Below are 16,637 nucleotides of genomic sequence, written 5' to 3'. Positions count from 1 at the left end.
ATTTTATATTTAACAAACAATGGCCTGCAGTGAGTCAGCCTATCAGAGTATGAAATGATTCTGATGGCCTTCTTTTAAAGCTGCAAGATATCCTGGACATGTGCGCTGTTACCCCATAGCAAAAGTCCATATGATTAAGTGCTCTGGAAAAAGGCAAAATAGGCTGACCTTACATGGGCTGACTCTGGAACATGGCTTATCAAATTTCTTAATAAATATATGACTCTGGACAATTTTGTGCTAATGCACTTTGAAGACGTGCTACGGCTACAGCTCGCAGTTCGGTTGGCGTGCCTACGGACTGAGCCAGCAGAGCCTGTTTTTCGCCTGCAGACGACGGGTTTTCAGCAATCTTTGTCCCTTCATGGCTAATGATGTATTTGAGCTACAGAACTAATTCAAATTTTTATGAGAAATAAGGAACTTCAATAACAAGAACATGTATAATTTGTTTGGAGCTCATTTCAAAATTTTATCATACACAGCTTTGAAAAAGTCATATTTTATGTCTAAAAAAAATGTATCCTACTAATTAGTGCACTATTGATCAAGGAAAATACAATCATTTGTCAAGTAATAATGAAACTAAAATTGTGCTGCTGAGAAATACACATGTCATATACTTATAGAAAAAATTATTCATAGTCCTACATTAAAATTAATCTAATTGTCCACATAATTGGCCTTGGTATGAAATAATTCAAAGCATTCTGGCACACACGACGCAACATCACACTGAGGGCAAAAATATGTTGTTTCTTTTCTTGCCCATTTCCCCATAATTTTCTTGTGACGGTCTCCACATACCTTGCAGGAACGGCAAGGATGTTGTTTTTTTCTGTTGGTGGTATTTTTCTGGGGAAATGACGACCAGTAAGGCGATCAACAGGAGATGAAACTACGGACTGTTAAATATCTTCTGCAGCTTTGTTCAACAATTGTTCCCCTATTTCAATCATGAATGTTTCCAAGTGCATAGTTCTGTTGGCTGGATTGACCTTTTTGAAGAGGATATATGCATTCACTGCCGATCGTACAAACAGATGGAAAAATAACTTTTTCCACCATTTTAATGACTTACGTTTGAATGGATAAAAGCTCACCAGCTGGTCTCCTCTTTCGACCCCAGTTTTATTTATGTTGTAATCCAACACTGCATCAGGTTTTGTTTTCATCTCCCTACCTTCTTTTCCCCTTACACTCACAGTGGATGTTGAAGCACCATGTTTTGTTGATAATAAGAAAACATCTCTGGTATCTTTCCAGTGGCACAGTGTTAAAGGACCACCATGATGAAACTTCACTTCCCCTTTCGCTATTTTCTCCTTTTTCAAACCTTTAGGCAAGTACTTGCGGTTGGTTTGTACTGTAACAACAGCCAAAGTTTTTTCCCCCATAAATGATTATGCACTATTGGTGCAGAATAGGATCTGTCCATATAAACAGTATGTCCCTTATTATAATAACTCTCTAGAAGTCTATCAAAAAGAGCAATCGTCGAATTATCATTTATTCCTTTTCCAGTATATGTTTCAAACCCAAGAACATAGCCACTGCTAGATTCAGAGACAATGAATAACTTGATCCCATATTTCTCTGTTTTATTTTTCATGTAAACACGAAATCTCAACCGACCTCTAAATGGACATATTCCCTCATCTATTGTTAGATTCTCTTCAGGCACAAGCGAATTTTTGAATTTATCAGCCAAGAAGTCAACATATGGTCGAACTTTGAACAGAGGATCATGGTCTGGACTATTCGAAGGTACATAATGATCATTGTTGTTCAGATGCAACATGCCCAAAATTTATAAGAACCTATCTCTTGACATCACTTTCGCTGCAAATGTAGATTGAATGAATGGTCTATTACTCCAATATTTCTCCATGTCACTTTTATGAACAAGACACATATGGAAAATTATTGATAACAATTTGTAGATATCAGCCAATATCACTGTCCTCCATTTCGCCCACATACTATTTGGTTTTAATCTATTTGTTCTCCTCAATTTTGAAAATTTCAAATTGACAGTATTTAATACTGTATTTAATACATTGAATGAAAAGACAGTTTATAGTTTATCAGAGATTGACAATGGTGTAATAACCGAACCCGGTCTTTCTAATTATCAATAAATCAGTGGTTTTTTGACAATTTCTTAGTCTTTTTCATTCAATATGAATAATTACCACAATATCAACTTCTCAACTACACAAAAAAAAGTATTTAATACAGTATTTATACAAAAGATTTTAATACAGTATTTAATACAAAAAATGACAGTATTTAATACTGTCATTTGCATACCTGTTTGTTTCAGTTTTTATGTTTTTCACTAAATTTGAATCGACGAATATTGAGAAACAATCCATTGGTGTTGAATTCTCATCAATTGGAGCAGTAATCTGGGCCTGAGTCTGAAGAACTGGTCTATCAGGAGCAGCCTGGACTGGTTGATCAGACCACTGGATATTGTTGGTAATTTGTGGCTCAGGAACATGTTCTTCAGCATCCTCTTGAATGTTCTCTGTGATAACAGGTAGTATTTCGAACTTTTCAGCTAAAGCTCCATTCATATCATCATTTCCTGTAACCAAAAGAGTTACCGTAAATAATAAGTTGGCAATGATACAGAGAATGATGAACTTGAGCTCTGAAACTTTCAGTTTATTTCATGAATGCTGAATGTAAACATGAATCTCACTTACCAAAAATAAATTGTCCATGTTGATTTGAAGGCTGCTCAAAATTCAGTACTATTGGGATATTTTCTATGTCAATATCTCGGATTGCTCAATGTTCTCAGCTAGTTGTTCCTCTTCTAACATGGCATCGCTTACATCTGTAAACAATACAATATATTATGTGATTTGTGTACTTCAAAGATCGATTATCGCATTTGTAAATAAACAACACAAAAAATATTATGGAGAATGGTTCTATAATAATATGGAGTGATTATATCGAGCCGATGGAAAATATCAAAGGCAACACTTGAGTTTTCTGAAGGCAATAATGAATATTGAGATTCTCATAGCCTACAGAATGAACATGAAAAACAAATATGAAAAATAAAATAGCTTATAGCCTACCTGTATTTCCAAAAAGCTCTGAATCAGTGTCGAAATTGCCGCTGACTTCCAATTTTGAATCTGAATCATTATGTAAGATTTCAAATAATTCTTTATTTGAAAGGATTTTTCGTTCCCATACATTATACGTTTCCACGGTCTTAGAACTAGACTAGGTCTTAGTTATATCAAACGATAAAACGCCAGGAGCACGTTGGTTGTTGATTCAAAACTAGGTTATAGACCAACGTAGACTGTGAACTACAGACAAGAAGAAAAGAAGTAACAGCTGGTTTTCAATGATGACAAGGATATATAGAATGGCCTGGTAATAGTTTTGAACAGCCTGAGAACGAGTATAATACGTAGTGAATCATTTAAAAATGTTATGTAGGCTGTGCGAGCCAGACTCGCACTGCGTCTGTGAGCGTAAATTCTGAACTGCGAGCTCTAGCCATAGCTCGTCATTTCAGCCATTTAAGATGTTTCCGAGACCGTCCGAAATGTTTTAATATGTGCCTCCCATGACAATTTACTGTCTATCATGACACCCAGAAACTTCACACTACCCAGACTACTCTCTGCAGGTACATTTCTCAGAGTGAATACATTTTGTTGGGTTTTACTCTCATTGAGTGAAAAACCCGTTTGCTCGAAACCAAATCGAAGCACGAGTTAGGGTGTTTTCAGCCATAGTTTTGACAGTATTGTAATCAGAACTGGCATTCACAAAGGTGGTATCATCGGCATAAAGAATTGAGCTGGTATTTATGTAAGATGGTAGATCATTAATCATCAATATAAATAATAATGGTCCCAAGACTGACCCCTGAGGTACACCACACCTTATATGAACTATTTGCGATTTTTCTTTTCCAATGCACACAATTTGTTTACGATTACTAAGAAAAGATTCAAATATATTTTCTTTTTTGCTTCTGATAATTCTATAATAGATCAACATGCTCAGGAGTGAATCATGCTCAACACAATCAAACGCTTTGCTTAGATCACAGAAGGTGGCATGCGCAAATTTTTTCCCACATAAGCCCTAAGCACCTGTTTAATCATTGAATCCATAGCGTGAACGGTTGATTTGCCCTTTCGAAATTCAAATTGGTCATCAGAAAGAATTTTATGTTTCTTCAAGTAATCACACACCTGGTCATGTATAACAGACTCTAAGACTTTAGATAGAATTGGTGTCAGGGATATTGGACGATAGCTAGCAGGGCAATCTCTCTCTCCTTCCTTATAAATGGGCACTACTCTGGATAATTTTAGTACCTCCGGGAATAAACCCTCAGTCAAACATTTATTTATACAATAAGTGAGAGGTAGCACTATACAGCTAATTATATTTTTCAGCATATTGCTAGAAAAATCATAGATGTCAAAACTGTCAGACGGTTTCAAATTTTTAACTACATTCAATACCATTTCCTGTGTGACATCTGTAAAATAAAAATCTCCAAGTGGACGATTACCACCGTGCATGGTCAAAAGTTCTTCCACAGTCTTATGAGGCCTAGTTATACTTTCACAGACCTCATTTACTGATTGTACACAAAAGTTATATACAATTAAAACTAAACAAAACATCGTACAACCAAAGACGATAAGATTAAGAAAATAAAATAATCTTAACCAAATAATAAAAATAAGAAAGACAAAAAAAATCTTTCAAATAGGGAATGAGAAAAATAATTCAAATTTGTTTTAAATTTAAATTCATGAAAAAATTCAATAAGGAAAAAGGAGAAACGTGAAAAATGAATAGAGTAGTTCAAATCCATAGATCATTATTATAAAAGTAGGAAAGAAGAAAGAAAGGAACACACACACACACACCGCGCCGAACTGACGATGTCCCTCAATCAGCTCAGCAGGCAAAGAATTCCACAAACTACAGGCTGTCACAAGAAACGACTTGTTGTACATAACAGTTCATGCGTTGGGATAGCCAGAAGATGGGATCCATGCCGCGTTCCACTGCGACCAAAATCATCCAAGTAGCGGCACTCCACTGCCAGGTAATTAAGAGTTTTAGTTTTCAATATCTTGTGCAGAATGCACAAAGCATGATGCAATCTACTCTCACGCAGCTTCATGAGTTCAAGTCTGTTGAAGTATTCAGTCACATGGTCGTCACGTCTCAGGTTGAAGATGAAGCGAACACAGTAATTATGTGCACACTGCATCCTCTGCAAAAGTTGTACTGTCATATCAAGAGTCATAATGTTACAGTAGTTGAAGATTGGGAAAATCAGAGTCTTGACCAGCATAACCTTCGTTGAAAAGGGAATGAAGTCGGATATCCTCTTGAATGTCATGATCCCCCCCAATGACCCTGTTACAGGTCTGAGTTACGTGGCTGGTCCAGTCAAGAGTTCTTGTCATTGTAAGTCCCAATTTTTTTACGTCAGAACTGTATTGTAATTGTACGTTATTCAAGGTTATATATGGTCCGTTGGATATGTCAAGTGTGTTTAAAAGTCTTGAGTAACCTATCACTATTGCTTTTGATTTTTTCTCGTTTTTTCAGTCCGTTATTCTCAGTCCATCTTACAAAACGAGTCAAGTCAGCATTGACCCCATCAACTGTGACGTCGAAGCTATTTTTCTTGCAGTGTCGGTATATTTGTAAATCGTCTGCGTACAGGTGATGTCTGGTCGTAAATAGAGTGCTTGTCAAGTCATTTATGTAGATGCTGAACAGCAGAGGACCCAATACCGTACCCTGAGGGACTCTTCCATTTTGCCTCCTTTACACAATACAATACCGTATTTTCAACACATTGTTCAAATTGAAATAAAAGATGAAAAAAATGAAAGAAATGCCGTATTCAATAATATGAAATAATACAAATAATCACCGAAGTAATCATAAAGAATAATAATTGATCATACGAATAATCAATAAACGACATTGAATCAAATTATAATAATAATAGATAAAAATAAAAAGAGAAAAAACAAGAAAGAATAAAGAGAGAAAGAATGTCTGCGTAAAACCCAAAAAAAAGAAATAATTAATTAAATAATAGAAGAAAATAGTATAAAATAAGAACACCAATCACAAAAAGACACATGACATGCTACCCAACCAAATTATATAAGATTTATTTATGTATTAGATTAGCACAAACACTACAAAGATCGGAAAAGAAAAAACAGGCTATTGCCCAAAACTTCTTCAATTTCCTAATTTAGTTTCAAATTGTCCAAATATTATACATAGGTTATGTTCATATGAGATCTTACGGAATCTGGAGGGGGAGAATCAAAAGACGTCTAAGTGCTCCAAACAATGATTAAAGATTCTCTGAACTCTATTTAGAGGAGAGTTATAATGACTTACAGTTCTAGAGCGCGCTATATGAAATGAAAACCCAGAACGGAGAATATATATATATATATATATATATATATATATTATATATATATATATATATATATATAATATATTATGTTTTCTGTAATAAATGCATCTTGTGAAAATTTATTCTGTAAACGTTCCAGTAGGTAAATCTGTTCATTGTAATATGGATTCCAAATTTCGCATGCATATCCTAACAGGCTTCTCACAATTGACTTATATAGAAGGCTCTACATCACTGAAGGGCGAGCAAGTCCTCAAGATGAATCCCATCTGCTGATTGGCTCTATTAACTGTGTACTCAACATGCGAGTTGAAAGAGAGGTCAGAGCTAAATACCACCCCAGGTCCTTGAACAATTCCATCCTTTCCAATGGGATACCACTAATAGAATATTATATATTATTATGAGGAGCGGATTGCCGGGTGAAACTCATGAATTTGCACTTTCCTACATTAATTTTTAGCCCATTTAAATCGCACCATCTGGACATATGATCAATATATCTCTGCAAATTGTAGTAATCTTTTGGATCCTTGATTTCTTTAGACAACCTTTTGTCATCTGCATACATGAGACATGAAGAGTTGTTGATAACTGATGGAAGGTCATTAATGAATAATATAAAGGGAAGTGCCCAAGATTAGTGCCTTGAGGTACGCCTGAGGGGCACTGAAAATATAGAATAGAATAGAATTTATTGTTTCTCATAAACAACACTACAATATTCTGGAAAAAACAAAGCAAAGATATCTAGTTATTATCCAAATTTATCAAATGCTTTGGCTCAAAAATATAACAATTTAGGAATACAAAGAAATATTTCTCATTTAAACATCGCCATATGCAGTCATAATAATATAACCAAATGTCATTAGCCACATTTTCCAACTACTTATGCTCATAAAAAAACTAAAATATTAAAAAATTCATATTTCTTTTAAAAAACGAAACAATACAATATAATATAATTTTTCTATGTTACACAATATATATTGCTACATAATTAGCCTACTATACTGTATGATACAAGAAACAATAATGTGTGGTACCCCTGTAATGAAAATTGTGTTGGGGTTACCAAACTTGATTTTAACAAAAACGAGTGAGTCAAGCCCGATACTCACTTAATCACAAAAAATTTCCTTTTGAAAAAAGTAACAGAAAAACAAATCTTGAAAAAAATATATAGGCTATTCTGATTTGAAGTTATGAATCTTTAAATATTGAATCCTCGCCTCTAGATAACTCTGATCAAGATGAACTAAATTTCTACTGAATCCCTGTACTTCAAGTTTTCTAATCAGAAGTCTGTGATTTATGGTATGAAATGCCTTAGATAAGTCTGTATAGATAACATCAGTACGCCCCCCACGATCCAAAGTCTGTGACACTTCATTACTGAAGATCATGAGATTGGATACAGTGGAGCGACCAGGCAAAAATCCATGTTGCTCTGATGAAATAATCATCTTACTCTGTTCATAAATTATACAATGAAGAATTTTTTAAAAACTTTCTAAAAGCAATTTAAGATTGATATAAATCTGTAATTTTTTATATTATTTATATTTCCAGTTTTAAAAACAGGAGTAACCCTCGCATTTTTCCATTTTGATGGAAATTTACCAGACCCTAGAGCTAAATTGAAAATGTATTTCAATGGCTTCAGCAGTCCCCTCACTGGCAGCCAGTGACAGGCGTCAATCGCATCAGCTGTAACATGCATGCCGACGACCTCACATGTTTTCACCACCAGTCCGATTGTATCTTCGTCAGGAGCCAAAGAAATACCGTGAAGTTCAACAGTATTACGACGTCCATACTGCTCTAAATCGTCCAGCTTCATTATCTTAGCACTTAATCTCTTCATGAGTGTCCCATTTTCAGCCTGCAACGATTTAATGATTTTTTCTGATTATTTATCAACTCCTGCTTGGCCAAAATCGCTGAATTGGAGTCGAGTTTTCCGTGACAAGAATTGAGTGATTCTTGATGTTTATTTTGACCTGCCAGAATCTCCTCTTTGAACTTGTTCCAACGAATCCGCAGGATTATCAGTAGTAGTCCCAGAGGAAACCGGATTTACATTTTTACAAGCGTTAGGTCAACGCTAGAACAACGCTGTTTACGAAAATTTGCTAAACACTTTTTACACCTCCACGAACTTTTTGTCAGCATATCAATTTCTACATTACTCAAATTTTTGTCCACTTCTCCGCGAATACATTTACTATGGAAGAGAGACTTACATTCAACACATGCAAGCTTGTCCTTATCGGATCTTTTGACCAGCAAGTTACAAACCGCACACGCACACATTTTCACAGTATTGTATAGTAAATGTTAAACCGATCAGATAAACAATACACCACAATAATTCACTGCCTGTAAATTGAATTGAAATCAGTTTTAAATACGGCTGAAGATGACTCGCTTAACTAATTCATTGAAAATAGCAGGCTAAATCAGATAAAGACGAGCACAATATTTTGACAGGGTGTCCACGCGGCGGGAAAACCGGGAATTATACGTGAATTTCATTTGGGCGGGAAATGTACGGGAATTGTACGGGAATTTTGTTGAGATACGGGAATTTTTTGACACTCCCGTCATTTAGCGAATTCATTAATTAGAGACAGAGTTGAAATTTAGCCAGTGGATGAGTGGTGTATTAAACCCTTTCAATACCATTTTTTTTCTTCAATTTTGTACATCAAGTTATTATGGAAATGATTTTTTCAGATTTTTTCCCTATGTTTACTATTTTTTATGGCCATTTCTCAAAAAAAAAAAAAATAGTGGGACATATATGTCCCAGTAGTATTTCAGGCTGGGACACATATGTCCCACTGGTAGTCAGTATGAGCATCTCCTTATTAGTTATTTCTGGGTAAATAATGAATGAAAGGTTGACTATTCTTCAATCATGCTATTATAAATAATAAATAAATAAATGTTTATTTCCCAAAAAAACTAATACTACAACATCAATTACAAAAATATTAGATAAATTACAATATTACATACAATAGTTAGTTACAAAAGATTCTTATAATGTGTTCTCTACTTGTTTAGTTTTTTCTGTTTGGAAATTGACCTACTCCACTATGGCGTACCATGTTCTAGAGTAGGTTTTTTTTATATATTATTATATTATCATAAAGTAAAATTTTATAAAAAGATAATGATATTTTTTACCTTGGAAAGTATGATCTAAGTAAAAAAGTCCTTGCATAATGACACTTGAAACTGCAAACACAATGTATTTTATGTTCTATTCTCAATTTTCTGATCTGCAAGGCATTATTTATTCATGATATTTTGCAAAACAGTTCTTGCATAATGGCAGTTGACACTCTCCACACATTGTTTTCGTTCTTGTCTCAATCTTCTGATCGGAACAGCGTTTGCATCTTCGTCTGAATTGATAAATGATCTCCAAAATTGGTCATCATTTTCACTCGTTTAGATGGTCTGCCTGTATTTGGTCTCCGCTTGTTTGATGTGTCCATTAGACCAGCATCAAGCAGCTGCTTCGCAAGTGGCACAATGAATGAAAGGAGGGGAGTTTTTCTATGTGTAACTTCTCGATGCAGTATCCAAGCATTCACTACAGCAGTGAGGAAAAGTTTATAATACACTTTCTTCCACCATTTTTTAGATTTTCGATCAAAGTCATACACACCTGCTTTCTGGTCCGATAAATCTACAACACCCATAATTTGATTATATAATATGATAGCATCAGGGCAGGGCACATCTATTTTACGTCCATCTTTTTGCATTCGTTTGACTGTAGATTGTGTGTTTTTGTGGAAATTGCTTAGAACAACAAACTGTTTGGAATCCTTCCATGATACGGCTAGCACACCTTCATCACAACATAAAAAGTCACTTTCATATTTTTCAATCTTGGCTTCAAACTTTGGTACATTCACCCTATTCCCAATACAAGTAGCAACACTGGGATGCTCAATCTCACTTAGTAATTTGACAGACGTGAAAAACCTATTAAATGATAGTACTACCTGTTTCTTTTCAGTTTGAATGGATGAACACAGTTTTCCCACTACCCTTTCACCTAAAGTACCATCGACATTATCTGTTTCTTTTCCAGCGTAAACATTGAAATCATAACAGTAGCCAGTGTATGAATCACACCTTTCCCATATTTTTATACCTCTCTTGATAGGTTTTAGTGGGAGATATTGCTTCAGTGCTGATTTTCCCTTGAACTTTGCCATAGACTCATCGATGCTTTGGAATGTTGATTCTGATCTGGCCTTGGAAAAAGTAGATTTCAAACAGGAAACTACTTCATCAATGTAGTATGTTTTGTTGCTGTTCTCAGGTTTGTCTGGGATGTTGAAATATAGTTTGGAAATCAACATCTGAAACCTATTTCTTGAAATCGCTCGGATTATGGCTCTATTTCCCATGGACTTTTGCATTGACCAATAGTCTGAAATGTTAGGTAAACGATTGTAGCACATTATAAGAATGCAACCATGTATAATCATCATTTCGTGGTAATCTGTCAATTCTATTTTTTCTTTTTTTGTCATTTCTAGTTTTTTCTTATTTATTAGAATTCAAAATTCAAATTCAAATTCAAATTTATTGTTTTCATTTTTCATTACAATCAAATTTGATAAATCCATACAATTATAAAAATAGCTGCAAATAATAATCAGTGGATATAATGAACAACAAAAAAAATTTATATTTAACAAAAAACCAAACCACCGTGATGCTGATTATCAGTTGGATGATACTGACGTATGATGTATGACGTTGGATGATATAGCTTCAACTGGATGATGGAGATGATCAAATTTGAAGCTTCATGGAATAAAATTTATTGCAAACAATAATGTTTTACTACTCACAAAAAAGCAAGAAGCTTTCGTACGTGAGTAGGAGTTGAAAAAAAACACATTCACACACACAATCACACACAAGTATGTTTTTAAATCATAGACATATTTAATTTTCAATGAATATAGATATTAGTATTATATATACCGTATCACTAGTATAATTTAATTAGTATGATTTAATTAATTGGAGCCTAAAACATCATAAGAATAAACTAAAAAAAAATATTTGTATTTAAAAAGTAGGAAGTACAACAAAGAGGAAAATCACAAGGTTTTTTCAAAGAGAAAAGGAAGGGAAAATTGCAAAAGCTTATACATTCATTCAAATTAGAAATCATCAGCCCACCACTCTAAAAAGGTTTTCTAACTCTATTGGTGACTGAAGCCATAGCCAAATTTTCAATTTATTGTAGAATTTCCTGTAATATCTCTCACTTCTAATTTCATTTGGTAGAAGATTAAAAAACTTGGGTCCGAGAAATAGAAAACATCTTTGAAATGTAGTGGAATTTGGCTTTGGGACTTTCAACATCAGTTGCATTGATTGACGTGTCACCCGATGATCATCTTCATTAATGGGTCTAGCTGAAAGTCCTATACTACCACTCATTCTGTAAAACAAGGATAACACCTTCAGCACATAGATGTATCTGAAAGGGAGGATTCCCAACAGTTGGAAAATTGGAAAGGTATGAGTCCTTCTATTCACCCCATGAATAATTCTTACCACTGATTTCTGCAGTGTGATTAGGCTTTTAAAATGAGATAGGAAAGTAGACGCATAACAAGAGATTCCATATTCCAGTTGACAATTGAAAAATGCAAAATACATGACACGTAAAATACTCACTGGAAAGAATTGCTTCAATTGATGGAATCTTCTTAGCAAATATAATAGGTACATCTTGATTTTCTGTATATGTAGATTCCAAGTCAGCCCATAATCAAGAGTTAGACCCAAATACTTGACAAAATCCAACTGCTTGATGACATCACAGCTACAATTTGGATGATTACAGCCAATCTTATGATACTTGATTGGGTCAGTAAAATGAAATGGAGCTGATAATGAAAAATTAATATAACAGGTTTTAGTAGCATTGAGTGCTAATTTATTACAATCAAACCAGCAACGTAGATCTATTAGGTCAAGCTGGATCATTTCCTGTAGTTCAATTTCACTTTTGGCAGAATATGCCAATGCCGTGTCGTCAGCAAACGATGTTAAGGATCCATTGAATGTGTTGGAGAACAAATCATTGATATATGCTAAGAATAGAATTGGACCCAAAACCGACCCCTGAGGCACACCATACTCAATTGTTGCCAAGCCACTAGTGCAACTACCAATTGACACATACTGCTTCCGGCATGACAGGTAAGACTTCATCCACATGTTGGACACTCCACGAATACCCGACATATATAATTTTTCTAACAGAATACTATGTTGCACTGTATCGAAAGCTTTTTTAATATCAAGAAATAAACCTGAGGTCCTTGATCTATGAGGCTGATTCATTCCATAATAGATGTCTGACATGAATTTATTTAAGGCTTGTTCTGTACTAAGTTTTTCTTGAAATCCGAACTGTACCTGGGAATTTTCAGTCTTTCATTGGTACAGTGAGAAATAAACATGAGAAGGATTTTGGGAAAGACTTGTAAAAATACTTGAAGCTCACTAGAATTTCTTTGAACATTAGCCAAAACTATTGGTGCTCTTGTAGGTGGCATAACATGTTTAGGATTGAAAGATCTGGTTACTTCTTTCCAAATAACTTTGGTCTTTTCAGCTTGTCTTCGAAATGATGATCTTCCATCACCTTGTCCTCTGGATTGATTGTTGTTGGTATCTTGATGACTGCTGGTGCCCTCACCTGGGTCAAAACTTTCCTGTTGATTTGGTTGGTTTATTGAAACTTCAATGTCTGTTTCTTCATTAGAAGTCTCACTATCTTCAGAAGAGTCAATAACATCAGCAGATAAAACTGTATTATCCAAAGGTAACTGTTCATTTTCACTTTCTGGGGAGTCATCAGAGGGTCTATATTCTGGGTCAATGTCACTATCATAGAAAATATCACCTTCTGATGTCTGTCAAGTTCACTAGAAAGCAATTCAAAGGAGTTTTCGATATCTCCATCATCCAAATGTGAATGTCTATCCATGTTCTTCACACTTCCACTGGGATATATGTGTCCCACACTGTAATCCCTTTGGGACGTATTTGTCCCAGCATGAAAAACGTCACTAAAATGTAGTAAAACAATGCTGAAACTGTAAATTAAATAATAAAATCCTATTATAATGTTTCTGTAGGTATTATTCAATTGAATTAACTGGATAAATTGTTTACAAACTGCTTGAACGTAATAAAAACTCATAACAAACACACATAACCTGAAAATTCCACCTGCATTGACAACTTGAAACTAGAACAGAAAACCGATAGAGTGACCAACTGGTCAGTAGTACCACTACAGTAAAGTAAAAATACCCTGCATCAATGATAGGAGCAAAATTTCCCTAGTATATCTGAAGATATTGCTGTAATATTTTATTCCTACAGTTACCTTGAAAAGTGGCCATTCCTGCACTGATTACAGAATGCAATGAATCACTTTTCCGCTCTAGTGCGGGAAAAATTTTTTCTGCACTCCAGATTTGCAACATGGCAACACAAAATAGTTGGTGGGTTATATGGAGGATTAGTGCACGAAAACAAAAATTAAGTTGGTAACAATGACTGTGGTTAGATTTAGATAAGAATCATTTCAATGGCTACTCTACATTTATGATAAAATCCCAATCTAGAAATCCAAAACAAGAATAATGATCATCTAAATCATAATTAAATAATCATCGTTTACGAATTCTCATCATTTAATAATAAATAATTGCTCTTTTCGAATTTTGAGGTTAAATGATTACCGTTCGATATCCATATAAATAAAAAACATAAGAATACTACAATAAATATTCTCTGTTGTCTATGTTATTTTTATAAATATTTTTCAGTTTACTTTGAGCCTTTTTCTCGGTAATTTGAGCAAAAGTCTAAATTTCTGAATCCTGTTTCTGTAGTTTTTAGCTGGATGAAACAAACTTAGGTACGATTCTTCCCGCTAGGTCGCGCGCTTGTCGGTTCAGCCATCTTGTTGTGTTCAGCCATCTTGCAGCTCGGTTCAGCCAATCAGCTGTTGGCGTGTATTTTCAATGCAAATTTTTTGTTCTATCTGTTTTTTCTGATTCTTGAATGAATAAAAATGAGAACTTTGGCCTGAGAATTTTCAACTTCAATTAGATTATTAATTTTTAAATGATTTGAGGTTGTTATTGATAACAGCATCACACACACAAACATTTGATGGTTTCAGCCATCATTTTACCCATAATCATTTAATCAACCACTTCTCATATTCAATGGTAACTGTAGGAAAAGTTTAATGTGAAATACGTGAGCAAAGTTCCTCTGCTGCACTCAAGAAGCCATTCCGCCCTCGCCTACGGCTCGGGCGTAAACGTTTCTTTCGGTGCAGCAAACTGCCACTTTGCGCACTAGTTGCACAAATAACTATTTCTTCTCTCACTGGGACATATATGTCCCGAGGGTAGTGAAAGGGTTAAGGTGCGTACAGATAATATACGTGCCGCCAACATGAGCAATTCACTTTTAATCAGCTGACTATATCTGCATTTTTACAGAAACGGTAAGATACAGATATGAAAAGCTTGGCATCAGCTGATTAAAAGTGAATTGCTCATGTTCGCGGCGCTTAAATCTGTACGCACCATAAGTGATGGATGATGCAGGTTGGTGTATCGATGTGGGGTTCTATAAATATCGTATATCGATACGGTGTTTTATTGTTGCCGTGCATCGATAGGATCTATTGGAACGATTAGCTTTTCTTGCGATATTCATTGTTAAGGTATGTCCACACATGCCGAACCGAACTTCGAACAGCGCAGCGCGCCGCTCAGCGAATTCAAACATTAAAATAGTGTCAAGTGGTGAATATTTTCCAATTTTTATAATGAAACATCTGTACTGTTGATTTATTTTACTAATTTCGGCTCAAAATCATACATAAGTTTTCCTTGTGTCAATGATATCTAAAATAATTTCAGAACATATGTTCCAATCACTGATTTTTTTCTTAACATGATCAGAATAATTATTATTTGATTTGGATTCTCTTTATCATACTTTCTTGTGAGTCAATTATTGATCATCCATTTTGAATTCATAGGTACTAAATAAATTAAAACCAATTGGAGAATTCAATCAAACAGGCTCTAAGATATTATGATATATTTGGTAACAAAAGTATTTAGAGTAGTTTAATAACCTATCACAAAAAATTAATATTATACACCTTGCTTATCCGGTTTTTATTCAGGGTCATTTCAAATAAGCAACATATTGGATAAACTTTTTTAATCTGCTGAATGTTTTTTGTTTCTAATTATGTACCCGCAATACGAAAACGCATTCTTTGATGTGTTTATATTTGCATCAATAAATTGTAAATCTCTATGATATTTTTAATTAATTATAATTTTTTCAGCCCCTTTCTGAATTAAGTCATTAAATCAAAAGTTTGACTGACGCACTGTACAGTCGGCCGAAAACGCTGATGAGGAGTGTCATGCAGAGTACAGTTCAGTACCGTTCTGAATGTTGCAAATCGATGAAAATAACACTCCCTTATTCCTTGATCAAAACTCTATTATTGACTAGCAGTTAACTCATGCTCCGCAGGGGTATATTTAAAAACTTGACGCAATGAAAATTTGAAGAATTAGGCATACCATAGCTCATACCATAGGATGGCCTATAACCATCCTCGGTTAATTGAGAAAAAAAAAAAAAATATATATATATATATATATATATATATATATATATGCAAAATTTCAAGTTAATCAGTCCAATGGTTGAAAACGTGATGATGCGTCAAACATATTTCTCCTATCTTGTACTAATGTAATCCAATTTTCCACTTTATTATAGTATAGATTGTATAGATTGGTGAGCCTAAAAAGGTCCTATCCACCTAAGTAATTTTTTTTTGGGTTGCCAAAACATAGACCAAACCAGACACCTTTTGGGGGAAATTGTACAACTCTACCCAATTTTCGTGAAATAACAATGATCAATGTTCTTACCAACGAAAATCTATGGCAAGTGGGAAATATTTATAAAGGTGTCACTTTTTGTGAGTAAGTATATGCTGTAGTATTTATTAAAATAAATAGAATATGGAAGTTACAGAATCTATTCCAGTCAA

The sequence above is a fragment of the Nilaparvata lugens genome, chromosome X, assembly GCF_014356525.2.
Source record: "Nilaparvata lugens isolate BPH chromosome X, ASM1435652v1, whole genome shotgun sequence".
Taxonomy (NCBI): domain Eukaryota; kingdom Metazoa; phylum Arthropoda; class Insecta; order Hemiptera; family Delphacidae; genus Nilaparvata; species Nilaparvata lugens.
This window is presented reverse-complemented; position numbering follows the sequence as displayed.